The sequence below is a fragment of the Rhipicephalus microplus genome, chromosome 7 (genome assembly GCF_043290135.1).
Source record: "Rhipicephalus microplus isolate Deutch F79 chromosome 7, USDA_Rmic, whole genome shotgun sequence".
In the NCBI taxonomy this organism is placed as follows: Eukaryota; Metazoa; Arthropoda; class Arachnida; order Ixodida; family Ixodidae; genus Rhipicephalus; species Rhipicephalus microplus.
Genome location: NC_134706.1, coordinates 150,216,579 through 150,224,055, shown reverse-complemented (window position 1 = coordinate 150,224,055; position 7,477 = coordinate 150,216,579). Strand labels below are relative to the sequence as shown.

The 7,477-nt window shown below is 44.6% G+C and overlaps 1 non-coding gene across 1 annotated transcript; it reads left to right on the top strand.

Moving 5' to 3' along the window:
* The first annotated feature begins 403 nt into the window (after positions 1-403).
* Positions 404-569, top strand: LOC142767963 (U1 spliceosomal RNA). Its single transcript, XR_012885176.1, has one exon. It is a non-coding gene; the product is annotated as a U1 spliceosomal RNA (small nuclear RNA).
* Positions 570-7,477: the final 6,908 nt, after the last annotated feature.

Genomic DNA, 7,477 nt, shown 5'->3' with positions numbered 1-7,477 from the left:
ATTTAGTGTGTTTCATGTATGCCCACCCTGCTTGGACTTTTTGTCTGCAGTATTCTATGAATAAATAAATAAATAAATATCAGCCAACCTTCTGTTCAGTCGTTCGGTTTGTCCGTTTATTTGTGGGTGACACGCTGTCGTTTTTCTATGGCTGGTGTGCGTCAATTTTCTTATGAACTTTGTCAAGTAAACGTGGTCTCTCGTTCTGTTATCAGCACTGTAGGGGCTCCATGACGCAGCACTATGCGAATGACGAAGAATTCGGCGACTTCAACAGCTGTTTTCCTACCTAGAGAGGCCGTCTCAGCATATCGGGTCAGATAGTCAGTTGCAACTATGAACCACCGCTTTCCAGATGATGAAGTAGGAAATGGAACAAGTAAGTTCACTCCCACCTGTGCGAATACTTACCTGGTGCCGGGGTAACCGTGGTCAAGATGGCGGTGCCCCCAGGGGGAGGCGCTGGCATTGCACTGCGCTCGTGCTGACCACTGTCACTACCCTAAACTGGGGCAGATGGGGCATGCAATTTTTGGTGCATTTCCTGGTGGCTCTATAGGTTTCAGGAGCTCAGCAGGTTTCAATGATGGCAACTTTCGTCTCTGGCAGTCCTGAAAAGTCCTAACGTAGTGTTCCACAGAACTCAGGAACTTTGGCCAGTAATACTTAGTACAAATGCGTGCTACCGTTCTGCTTACTCCCAAGTATCCCGATTATGGTTCGTCGTGGCACGCGTCCAAGATCTCCGGACGTAGTACTGAAAGGACGACGAGCAGGAATGCTGTTGTATTTGCTCAAAGTTTCTTCTACACAGGACGTTATTCCGCAAGGCAAACGTCTCCAAACTGTAATGAAACACTCCTGTAACACCAACACAGTGACCTTTTAGGTAATTGATCAGTAGAAGTAATTCCGCATCAGATTGCTGATGATGTGCCATTTGTGATGCCGTCACTCCTCCAAGAAAAGGAAAACCTTGCCCATCTTCTGCGGAAGTAGAGACCGTTAAGTTCAATTAGCGCTCGCGAAAAGCAATCAGCATCACTGTGCTTGCGATCGTATTTATATACGACTGTTACGTCGCATTCCTGTAGCCATAAGCTCCATCCACCTTGCAAGCCTTCCAAACGGGTCCTCAAGATTAGCGAGCCAGCAAAATGATTTGTGCGCACTAGTGGTTCTAAAAGGTCTACCATATAAATATGGCCGATACTTGATAGCCTATTTAACTGCTAGGCATTCTTTTTCTGTCGCTGAGTAGTTCACCTCAGCTTTCGAAACAGTTCGACTAGCGTACGCAATTACTCGTTCTTGCTCAGTTTGCCACTAAATGAGTACGGCTCCGAAACCTAAACTGCTCACATCGTTGTGGAGATCTGTTTCCGCTTCCTGGTCAAAATGAGCAGGAACTGGGTGACTATGAAGACGCTTCCGTAGTTCATTGAACTCCTCTTCGTGTTCACCTAGCTAAATAAAAGGCGTGTCTTCTTTGGTGAGCCTCGTTAGAGGTTTAGCGATCCGAGAAAATTTTTCAATGAATTGCTGGTAATAGGCACATAGTCCTGAAAATTGCCGGGCAGCCTTTTTATCTTTAAGTTTGGGGAGCGCCTTTTGTGCACTGCGTTCTTTCAAACTATTTTCACGCTCGTCTTCACAAGAAGATCGTTGAGGTTTCTCTGTAAATCAATGGAATCTTAATCACGACATTTGGTATATCTTTTAATAATGACGCATTGTGGGGAGAAAGAGCTTTTAGATAAATAATTTATCCATGATGCGCAATGTTTCACTCTTGTGCCCCGTCTGAAGCGCACGAAAGAAAACATATGCTAAAACGTAGGAAGAAGAAAATGTTTTTATCTTTGTCACCCTGTTCTTTACGGCATGAAACATTTCTATCAAAGAAAATAGAAACAAGCTTTCTCGCGTAGAAACGCCGTCTCCCGTATAACGTCAGTCATACGGGAGAGGAGACGGACTGTGCGACATGCCACTTATCTATTCCCCGTTCTTACGAGTACCGTGACTTCCTAACATTATTCAACATAATTCTTGTTCAGGGTAGGATACAGTGCCCTGAAAATTATCGCGCTTAAATTCAAGACAATGACCTTTACCAAACCGGTGCCTTGACTCCAATGCGCCAGTGCCCATTATCCTGCTTTTTATTTGTTTCTTTCCTCGTGATGGATGAATCACCTCACCTATATAGCTTCGCCTTTATGAACTCTATCTTCGTTAAATATCTCATTATCGTATACTGCAAACTGGCGTGGCTTTCGCAGAGGCGTGGTCCATGGGCCACTACAGCGCTGGTGCCATGATCTACACAGCGTTGTTCCTCGGGGCTTAATTATTAAAACGAGGCGCTTCATTGAACACTAATGAGCTCCATGGTGTCGGTTGTCTAATAATAAGCAATTAAGTTTTCACGTTGCCTTTGCACGTCGTGCCATTGGCTTCTATATGCTTTGCATCATCCGGTGGCGTGTATATCGTATTCTCGCACTCTTAATGAGCACCTTGAAGGGTCTTTTTTTTCACGCTAACCGCCTACATGCGCAAAAGATATTAAATTTTGGTATAGAGAATGCTTTTGTAACGCGCTTCACAGAAGTGCCTGTCATGTCATTTCTCGGTGGTAGCCACGTGCTTTTTTTTCAGAAAGAGTTTGTGTTTACTAACTTTGAGGTATAGCAAAAGCTTGTAGCAACAGTCAATTCGTACCTGGTAACTTGAAGTATAGTTACTGCCCAGTTATTAATTTTTGTTACGTGACTCTTACTATTTAAAGATGTTGCTTACTGAGAAGAGTAAATTTAAGAGCTGGTTTTTTTTATCAGACAGATTAGTAAGGAGAACAGACATTGAAGCGAGCGAATGTATAGGGGATGTAATGAAAGTAATTGTAATGTAAATATGAAGGAAGAATTGTGAAGGAAAATATAACTAATCACCGACAAGGACCAAACATGCGACTTTGAAATAACGCGTCTGACGTTCTAGCACTGAGCCACAGTGGTGGTAATCCTTCCTTACAATTTATTGGGTATGTATGTACAATTAAACATCGTAGCGTCTGTCAGCGTCACCAGCATGGCATCGACCACGGCGTCGACCACCAGCATCAGCATGGCATCAGCACCAGCATGGCATCGAGCACCAACATGGACCACGGCGCGGTCGATGTGGAGCACTGTTTTTTTCCTCTTTGGCGTCGTGATCCTATTTAGAGCTGGCAGCTTGCCAATAATGCCTTGCATACGGCTGCCAGATTGAAAGCGTCGCAATGATGAAGAAAACCAGGGTAAAGTTTGGGACTCTTTTTCTTGTTCAACGCAATAATAGAGTACTAATATAAAATGGAGCAGAGAAAAATATAGATAACATCACTGGAAGTGCTTCTACTGTAATTGCGAATAAAGAAAACTGGACGAAAATATAACTTTCTACGAGCAGGGACCGAACCGGTGAACTTCGAGTAACGCGTTCGATGTTCTACCACTGAGCTACAGTGGTCGTCATCCCTTTGTTCATTTTATGTATGTAAATCAAAAAATGGGAGCACCACTCAGCACTGCGAGTAGCCATTGCGGCGAGTGTGTAACACAATAATTTTCTGCCTGTTCGCGTCACCTAACCTGGGATTTTTGCACGAGCTAGCAGCTGAACAATAACCTCTCGCACAGTGCCTCAAGGCATCAACTCTACCAGAATGATGTCCTAGATACTGCAAAGGAAAGTAGGGTAAATGTAAGGCATCGTTTTTTGTGAAACAACTAATTAATAAAAACTGACAGACAATGACGCCTGTTGCGAAATGCCCTGATATGGAGCATCAAGAAGCGCGCCGAACTATCGCGGCGATGAGAAGGTGGGGGTAAGCACGCCCACGTTCTGGAAGGGTGCTTTGACTTCAGGAAGCAATAAACGGGTAGTCTCCATCTAACATCTGCGGAACCTGTTATTTGTTACATTAAGCGCACAAACCCGGGAATGAATCAGAAACCTTTCTCCAGGGACGAGCTACCAGGGCGCAGGTACGCAAGCGTTGCATTCAGGGCAGAAATCATGATAGCGATCACACTTTTGGTGAACCTGCCATAGCAACACGATGCTGATGCCTCTCAGATTAATTATCGTATGAATTACCTCAAACACTAGGAAGCAGGACTGTCGCAGCTAGATCAACTCATTCTTGCAGCCACATATCAAAGAAATTAAATCAGGAAGCAGTAACGGCGCAGGAATGCAACGAGAACATTCTTTATGTAGTGTCACGTGCCAAGTTCTGACTTTAAGAACGTGAGAGGACTGTCACAACGCAGGCTCTAGCAACTGAACTCGGGCCTGGCTAACTCATATCTTCGAACTCCAGTGACGCAGCAAGCCAGAAGAGAGAGCACCGTCAAAAATCAGTTCAGCTACCAAAACTACACATGCCGACCTTCGATGGTGATATCCATGGATGGCGATCTTTTGGAGACCGTTTCAATGCCACAATCCACAAGAACTCTAAGCTGCCTGGAATTCAAAAGTTCAAGTACCTCATCACATTAACTTATGTTCCGTACTTAAACACCCTCTACAACAACTACCTGATGTTCGAAAGGCTTGCAAGAGCTCGTACAGAGGTATATCTTCGCGCATCATAAGATTTTCTCGTGAATGCCAACTTCGAGGCTTGAGAGGCGAGCGCGACGAATTTTGTCGCGACACCTGTCCTGTAGCCGCCGCCTTCGAAGCAGATGTAAACGACAGGGATATGTGACACCTGCTTCGCCGCCTTCAAAGCAGGTGCCAACTCCATGGAAGAATGTGGGTTCCCGACTCTCAAAAGCTACGCTTCGGCCTTTGAAACTGCCAACTGTGTGCCTTCCTGTGAGATGAAACTCCACTGTGACAGTATATGCAAAACTCGGTAGGCCACTATACCTGGTTTTCTTGGTGGCGTCTGCCGGGGAGTTTTTAGGAGCAAGAAGAGAAACGAAAGCTGCGCATCGCCAGCAGGTGTACTGCAGCGAATCTAGTACTTTCGGGTTCAACATGTTAGCGAATCGAATCTCATACACGTTCCCACGTGTACGCTTGCCATCATAATCTGCCCGGTATCCGGTTTACCACGGTGATGTGTGCCCAACACAATGACTTATACAGATGGTGGCTTTATCATACCACCTCGAAAACAGACCCAGTTTGACAATAATTCACCTATTAGATCTGACCCTCTTTAGTGGCAAATCGTATTGTGGTAGGAAAAGGCACCAATATATTACTGTAAATAGCGTTATTGTGCATGACATAGCTGTCGTTTAAGCGCACGAAAGATTTAGCGCTTGTCCTGCGTTTTTCGTTGCCTTTCCAATGTTTATCACCATGACTCTCAACCATTTAGCCCAGGTATTGATTCTCTTGAAATAATTTTAACGTTATTATTGTACATTCCTGATTATTTCTCTGTACGTAACTTTTCTGAAGGCACTAATTTATTATCTACCATCAATTTTTTAACTTGCCCTGATGTAAACATTGATATCGAAGAGCTAGTGTACTCCCTCCCGCATGATCTTTCGATTAGTGCAATAACGTCCGCGTTACCAATGACAACGAAGAGATTGTTTTTGGAAGCGGCCATGGAATCTTCGTAGAGGCTCTCCTGGTGTTGCTTACCTTGTATATGAAACACACATTTCTTGCACTGCGGGAAAAGATATGTGTTCAGAAATATGTGGTGTGCAGCGGGTTCAAGGTTGCCTGCGCCCAGAGCCAATATTTTTGAGCACGTTGGACCATGATGTGTTGCTAAATTTGCAGAGAGTATTCATTCAGCTAATTCGCTATGTGAATGATTGTTCGGTACTGAAGAACTATGAGCAACTATGGAGAACCCCTGTACGGATGATTTTAGGATCGTTGGGTGCGAGAGCGGCAGGCTGCTGTTTCACTTACGAGGCACTGGTTGGAAACGCTCTACCATTTCTGGACATTCACTGCATTTTCCGGCTAACCATACAAGTTATAAGTACGCTCTTCGGTCTAGCTGGCCCATATTTCATTTTCTTTCTTTACCGTCAAAGGTAATAAAGAAAGGAAGAGCCTTTTCTTGCCTGCAATCAGCTGTTACCCTAGTGTTTCTTAAGATTGTTCAGTGAGCATGGGAATGATGAGTAGTACACGTATTGGCCTAGTATTTGCACATCTATGCGGCGAATCGCACTTGTGGCTTCGTCTATTGCTCTATTTCGACTTTCTTCAGAAGAAAAGAGTGAACAATTTTAAACTTCGTCACCCTATTTGAAATGGTAAGCCTAAAACATTTAGGAGGTGAAGTGGAGCTGCTGAACATCTCCTGATTTTCGTTTCGTGACAAAACAGCTTCAAGCCACGGAAACGCACATGCAGCCACAGGTACTAAGATTGGACAAATTTGTGTACTACCTATCATTCCCATGCTCGCTGAAGTGCCGTGTGTTGTATCTACCATAAAGAAGAGCTCCTCAGTTCCCTTTAGTGTATATTTTGAAATCTATGTGGCTGTTACAAGGTTGTGTCATCACTTCGCGCAGGACTTTGCAGCTTCAATGAGCAGGTTCTACGGCTGAAACATGCCGGCTTGCCCGAGTCCGTCCTACAGGCCGTTTGTATGTAGGTGCCTAGAAAGCATATTTAAAGCGTGTCAACTTCGTCAGTAGAAACATGAACGAAGCATATTGGCGGTAATACCATATTTGCATGTTCTATAGCACAGAATAAAAAAGACTTCCCGTAACTTCAGACTCAACGCCACTTTTTAGCCAAAAATAAACCAGGCAAGCCATGTTCCATGGTTGGAAATAAGGTGCTAGGTGGGGCCCTCGTACTTTCAACCTTAAAACGAAAGTTAGTTTCGTTTCATGTGCGTTTTACCTTGTTCCTTGCATGCTGTTGACCAGTGGAAGAGCGTATTATGGGCAGACAGGTCACTTACTTGGCATATGCTTAGGCAGCACCTCTAGTCACTCGAAGAAATGCCTGGTAAGAAGTTAACTCCGCATTTTGTGCTGTGTGGCAGCGAAGCTCGTCTTTCCGACCCTGTCACATTGTCTGAGCACCATGATCACCCCTTGGAGGAACTTGCAGAGCCATTTCAGATTCACATCCGAGCGTCATCTTTTATCAGTGACCCCTCATTGACAATTCTCAGCAAAAAAAGCGTCGGTCAGAGACGAAGAGTAGAAACGGTAGAAAAGGAAAGGCAGAAAGGTTAATCAGTCCAGGAACGCCTTGTTGCTGCCGTACACGGGGGAGGGGAATATAAAAAGAGGTAGAGAAAACAGTGAAAAAGCACAAAAGAGCACATACCACCACACACACAAATGTGCTCAGTCACATGCCCATCACTCTCGTGCTTCGACGTAGATACGGTGTGATAATGCCTGGTATTGCAACAGCAAGACAGCGCGCATGTGAAGTGGGTGACCTGTATATGGTATATATG